Here is a 6,758-nt window from a genome sequence, read left to right on the forward strand (position 1 = left end):
GAAACGCCAGTTCAAGTATTTTTGCCCTTTTTTCCACTTAAGTAGTCTTGTTTTCGTATTGATTTTTATAGCTCTTTATAGATTTGGGGAAAGCGTTTTTTTATGCCACATTTTGACTTGACTTGAGGTTAGGATGCTTTCCAAGGTCCACAGCTGTAAGCGAAAGGGCCAGAATTCAAACCTTAGCAGTCCGATTTCAAAATCTAGGCTCTCAACTCGTACATCTGACTGCCTCTCACAGTCCCTGGGAGAGATCCGCCTCTGAGTTTTTGGCCATCCCCACCTGGCAAAAAGTATCTTTCCAGGCCCAACCAAAGGCTTTCCCTGATGTGTTCCCCTGCCCCACCAAACAGAGTTCCATGGCACCCTCCTCTCAGCCACCAGGCTGTCTTTGCCCAGTCATGACCTGACTCCGCACTGAGCCATAAACATTTCCAGGCAGGCCCTGGGCCTTGTCCATTATGCTGTCACCAGCCTCGAGCACACAGCAAACCTCTCCAAGAGATGTTCATTGCTCCTGAGAGGGTTTGCTTCAGCCTCCGTCTTTCTGTTGGACTTAGAGAAATCACTACCCCATCTCTGGCCTCAGTTTCTCCAGAGATCCCAGGAGTGAGATTTTCCTCTGATTGTTCCTCAGCTGCTGAAAGCCCCGTCTCTCCCTGCCAGGGGAATCACCTGGTGACCTTCCTTCCACACCCTGCTCGGTGAGAGGGAGACAGAGCTGCTGGTTGGGCCGGCCCAAGGTTCTTGGACTGTCCTGGAGGAATGTCTGAGTCACCTTCCTGACTACGGAAGGTATTTGACTTGGGTGACGAAGGGTCAGGAAAGTCCTGAGCCCTCTGTCCAAACTACTCCTGCTGACCGGCTGGCGCAGGAGGATCATGCAGTAACAACATCCCACTGATGATAATAATTGTTATTAGGTATTATATACGTCATCACCACCACCCCTCCTTCATAGTGCTGCACGTCCCTAAGCCAGGGAGCTGGGCAGTGGGATGGTTAGAACAACAGGTGGGGGGCAGGCTGGAGCCTTCACTTCTCTGAGCCTCAGTTCCCCCATCCGTAAAATGCGACGACAGTCCTTTTTCTCATGGGTCGCTGTGACAAATAGTCGTGTAAGCCACACATTGCCTGGCACGTAGCTAGCTATTGGTTTAGACCATCGTATAGAGGAGAAGATCCTTGAGCAACTGTGAGCAAACAGCAGGTGTTTTATTCACCCCGATGTCCCCAGCATCCAGCATGTGATAAATATCAAAAAGACCTCAGGAATGTCCCACTGTCAGCTCTGACTCCAGTGGCCGTGTGCCTTTAGACAATCTTCTTTCCTTCTCTGCATCCAGCCTCTTTCTGGGGGTTGATGAGGCGTTCTCTAAGCTCATGCTTTAATATCAAGGCTCAAGGCAGCAGTAGGTCACATTAAGGACTCAGAGTGCAGGCAGCAGAGCTGGCTTGGTATGGTTTCTTCTCCCACACTAACTAGCGATGCGACATAAGGGAAGTTCTTTGACCTCTCTAACCCTTAGTTTCTTATCTGTAAACGGCGTCCAGAGATTCTCTACCCATCCGTATTGTTTGGAGACTTCGACACATGAGGAATGCTTGGCACAGACCTGGAACATCATACGTGCTCAATTACTTAAAGATTATTAAGCGTGAGGAGAAGTGGGGGGAAGGCAGGGGGGAAGGTGGTTGTAAATCATGTGTTGTGGAAACACGCAAGAAGGGGCGACGAACCCCAGCTGGTGAGTAGAGGGGAGCTCGCTAGGGAAGATGGGCCTGGAGGCTCAGAGAGGGGAGGTGACCTGCCGGATGCCACACAGCTGTTGCAGCAGACCTGGTCCCGGTTTGGGCTGGAAGCCAGTGATCTGTGATGGGGCTGGGCACTGGCCTACAGATGACTCCTCGGGAAGGGGGGTGCTGCTTTTCAGGGTGTACTTGGGAAGCTCTGATTTCTTCTCCCCCTTCTGAGAAGCCAAGGGCTCTTAAACAAACAAATCAATCTTGGTCTGAGTTCTATTTCATTCAGAGTTTTTTTTTTAAGATAATATGTCTGAGCAGGGACCGTTTATCCCTGCCAGTTTCACCCCCCAACTTGAGAAGCGAGTTCCAGACTACGAGGCCAAACTGGATTCTAGACCATCATGGACCTCAGTTTCCCCTTTGGTAAAATAAACAGATTCTTCAGGCATTTGTAGACTCTTGTAAACGACGTTACAAGGCGGATGGGGGGAACAGAGCTGGGGACGTAGAAGACCCTGTCTGCTTGCATATGCAGAAAACATCCTGCAGGCTGCCTGAGGGACGGGTAACAGCCTTCCCTCTGAGGAAGGAAACTGGGGTCAGAGGTGGGAGGAAAGTGTTTCACTTTTTATGCTTTTATACTTTTTAAAGTTGAATTATGTTAAAAAAATTTTTTAATGTGTGATGTAAAATTTTTTTTAATGTATTAAAAAATGTATTAAATTCAGTATTTTGGTATTTTTAGAATTATGTAAATTTAATGTATTAAATTCAGTATTCTGGTATTTTTAGAATTATGTAAGTGACTGCAGTTTTGATTTCTTTTTAACACACCGAAGTTCAAAGAGGAAAACCCCCAATGGGGGGGATCTGGCCAGAGACTCCCCGATGCCAGCAGGAGGAGGGGGTCGGGGGAGGAGAAAGAAGAAAAGACATATCTGATTAGAAAAGTCAAACCCTATTTAGCAAGGTACAAAAAAGAAACTGAAATCCTTCTTCCTCCCTCCCTCCCCTGAAATAACCTCTTATAATCGCTTTTTGTGATTCACTGGCAAGGGGCTGGGACCAGAAAAATAAAACTAAAAGGGAGGAAAAGGAAGGCATTGTGAAAGGCAGATTTCCATCTCATTTAACCCTTAGTCTGGTAGGTGCTATTTCTGCAGGTGATTTTGTCCTATTTCCCTGGGCATGGGGCTGGGCTAGATTCTCCTTGGCCTAGAATACAAACCAGGGGCCCACCTGGGAGCAGCACCCTGTCCTCTGCAAGTTAGTCAGTGATTTCCTCAGCCAGAGGCCACGCAGAGCCTGCCCAGCCTCAGTCCTGTCCCCCTTAGGCCCTGGCTGTGCCCACCATCGTTACCATCAGCAGAACCGTGAGCATCTCCTCGGCTGGCGGACCGAGAAAGGTGGCGAGGGTTTCCGGAGCACAGATGCCTTTTTCTAGCTCATTTTAATTATAAAAGTAATACACGCCCATGATAAGGAATTCCTGGAGCCCAGAGAATGGGAGCTCTTTCCATTTCCCTCTCTCCAGAGTGAACCGAGTGACCAGGTTTCCCGGCCTGCGCCCAGGGCTGTCGGCAGGTCAGTCCTGCGAAGCAGTCAGAGTAACGCTGCCATTCTACAGACGAGGAAACCGAGACTTGGAAAGGGAGAGGGACTGTTGAGGCCACACAGCTGAACACTGGCAACGCTGGAATTTGAACTTGACTTTCTCACCCTCAAGTCTATCAATTCCATGAGTCTGCCAGGGGCGTAAGCTCTGAACAGCTCCATCCTAAGTTTACAGTGTATCCTTTGCCTCATCCCTTGTCCCACACATAACACACAAAATATCACACTTGCACATGACATACGTAGAGTGACTAACCTAGCAACACGAGAATGTCTCCCATACACGTATACACACTGGCCCAGTGGGGTGCCCTCACCCCCACAGCCATCTCTAAACCAACATGCACAGTTGCACACACTTAATCACACATGTGCAATGTGCATAAACACACTTCAGACACATTCTTGTTCTTATTCCAAGAGACACAGACACTGGCACATGCCCCATCCCCACAGACTCCCCTCACCCACTCCATCAGAGCCCACTCTTCAGAGAAGCCACATCTCCCTCCTGCCCTCCTCTCTGGGTGATCAATTGCTGTCTTCTAGACCAGTATTGTGCCAGTAGATGCCACTTGTCCCCCAGCCAAAACTGAGCCCCTTACCTCTAGGCCCTTCCTCTCTGGGCCAAGGTCCTAAGGCAGCAAAATTCTCACAGCCCTGATACCCTATGGAGTTTTGGTGAAGAACCTCATCATTCACCATCTGCCTCCTGAGCTTCATGTGCCCAGGTATCTTGAAGGGGAACTTGGCTGGAAGATAAAAATCCCAACTCTGAGGTGGAAGCCAAACCCTAACTCTCACCCTGGCCCTGGTGACAATCTTATCCTGTTTCTCATCTCTATGGCATGTTTCCAAATCAATGCCTCAGTTTCCCTCAACAGTTCTCAGAGGCTGGAAACCTGCACACTCAGTCTGACTCAAGGATCTCCCATAAATGTAGCTCAAACTTCACGAGAAAAACACACAGTCCTCCTCCAGAACTACTTGGGGTCCGCTGGGCTGGCGCAGAGTAGGTGCTCAACTGAGTCTCCGAGTAGGTGGTAAAGGAACATTCTTCGCTTCCATAGCCTGATGTTAACTAGCAGAAATGTCACTGCTGGGATTAGAGCACGGGGACTGAGGCCCTTAGTTGGGGGCCATACATATCTGGGAGAAAAGACATTGAATTTGGGGGTTATTCATTCCTTTGCTCAATTAACAAATATTTCCAGAGTGGGTACAAGGTGCCAGGCGCTGGGGATCGGTGGAGAGCTCAGAGCTCAGGCAGGCTCTGCCCACATGGATTGCGAGGTCTGCTACAGACCACCTGACCTAGAAAAATATTGCATGGGACTGTGTCTCGTTTTATAGGGAGCATGTTCAACCAAGACACTTGCTCTATGTATTTGCTGAAACCTTTGGAGAACGAAGGAGGTGTCGGTAATGCTTGAGTTTTTATTTTTTAGAAGGAAAAAAATTTTTCATGGCTTTTTTTTTTTTTTTTGTATTGCAAAAGCAGTGAATTTGGGAAACATGGCTCCCCAGGACATCTTGGGATGGGGAGCAGGGCACCCTGTTTTTGTACTACTCAGTGATGACCTACTGGGATGCAAGTTCACCTCTCGCCCATCCAGGCTCCTCCTGGCTTGTCCTTTGTTGAGGTCCCCAGGAACAAAAATGTAGGTATCTTTTTCAAGATCTAGATTCAGCCCCCACCAAAAACAACCCTAAAAAAGAACTGCAGGAAACAAGCCTAAAGAAATCAGAAAGCTAGCTCATACCCAAAATTAAACAGGAAACTGGAAGCTATTTGATGATGATTAAATTTCCGGAGGAAATGCTGAAACTGAGTGGCTCTGTGTTGGTGGGAGAGGCAGGCAGTTGTTGCTTCCTGTCTGTCTCCCCCAGAACTGGGACACTTCTCTCCCACCTTGGAAGCCCCATTTTGATGGCCTCGGGCATGGGACAGAGCCTGGAATGCTGGCTTCCAGCATTTTGGGGGCCAGATCGGCTGGGGAAATGACCGCATCAGTCCAGGGTTTTCATGATGCACACAGAAAACGAGTGACAGCTGATGGGAAAATAGAATATGTGTCCTTTGTACTGCTCTCTCAAGGCTCCCGGCTTCCCTGGAGAAACTGATGGCCCGTCTTAAACCTCGAGGCTCCTCTATACCATCCTCAGTTCTCAGACCCGCCTCCTCTCAGCCCCACTCCCAGGCTTTCGCCCATGCCCTGCCACCCACATGGAATAGCTTCTCCTTCGTCTCAACTTCGGCAGATCCCGCCTGTCCTTCTCTGCCCACCTTCTCCAGGAGATTGTCCCTTCTTTGGCATCGTCGGAGGTGGGCTGCGTAATTTAATTGGGTAGGCTCTGACCTCTTTCTTCCCCATGTTTCACAGGCGAGCCACCAAGGTCCACATTATCCAATCATCGAAAAATAACACAAGCCGCACACAAACAATTAAATTTTGCTAGTAACAACACTGAAAAAGGAAACAGAAATAGATGACATTAATCTGAATAATGTATTTTATTTAACGCAACGTGGCCAGAGTATAATCACTTCAACATGTCATCAGCATTAAAAAATAATAAAATAGTTTATATGTTGTTTTAAGTTATTTTATTTTCATACTTTCTTTGAAATCATTTGTATGTTACATTTACAACCTATCTTAATTCCAGGTAAACACACTTCGAATGCTCAATGGCCAGCACCTGACTTCCGTGTTGGCCAGCACAGATCCAGGCTGTATTAGTCTTTGGGTTCCATGTGACAGAAGATTACATTACATTAGCTTCAGTGAAAAATAGTGTTGGCTCATGAAATTGAAAAGAACCGGAGGTACATGGTTTCAGGCACAGCTAGATCCAGGCGTTCTAGTAATGTCGACGTCATCAGAGATCTGATCTTCTGTATTCTCCAGCTCTTTTCAAGCAGGCTCCAGATGGCATAACTAGGACAACCACCAACCTCAGGCTTCCCTCTACCAGGTCAGCCACCTGACCCCCAGGCCCAGCTTCTGTTCGCCAAGACTTTCTCCGGCCAGACTCCCATTGGACCAAGTGGAATCATGTGCTCATTTCTGAACCAATTACTCTGTAGCTAGGTGAATGCAATTGATTGGTCAGACCTGAGCAAAACAGGCCCATTTCCTGCGCTGCGGGAGAGTAGAGTCAACCTCACCTGACCTGCTGGGACGGAAGTGGAAGAGGGCTTATTTCCCAAGGAAAAATCAGGGGGCTGGTACCAGAGAGGGTGGGGGAGGGAGAGAGGGAGAGTTGGGTAGTGGGGGTGGTCTGGCCAAAGTAAGGATTGGATTGAATCACCTGGGGCTTCCACAGAACACTAGAGTATCAGGTCCAACAGGAAAGCCATGATTTAGTCTTGGGGAAATGTTCAAGATATTTAA

The sequence above is a fragment of the Pteropus vampyrus genome, unplaced genomic scaffold, assembly GCF_000151845.1.
Source record: "Pteropus vampyrus isolate Shadow unplaced genomic scaffold, Pvam_2.0 Scaffold51, whole genome shotgun sequence".
Classification (NCBI taxonomy): domain Eukaryota; kingdom Metazoa; phylum Chordata; class Mammalia; order Chiroptera; family Pteropodidae; genus Pteropus; species Pteropus vampyrus.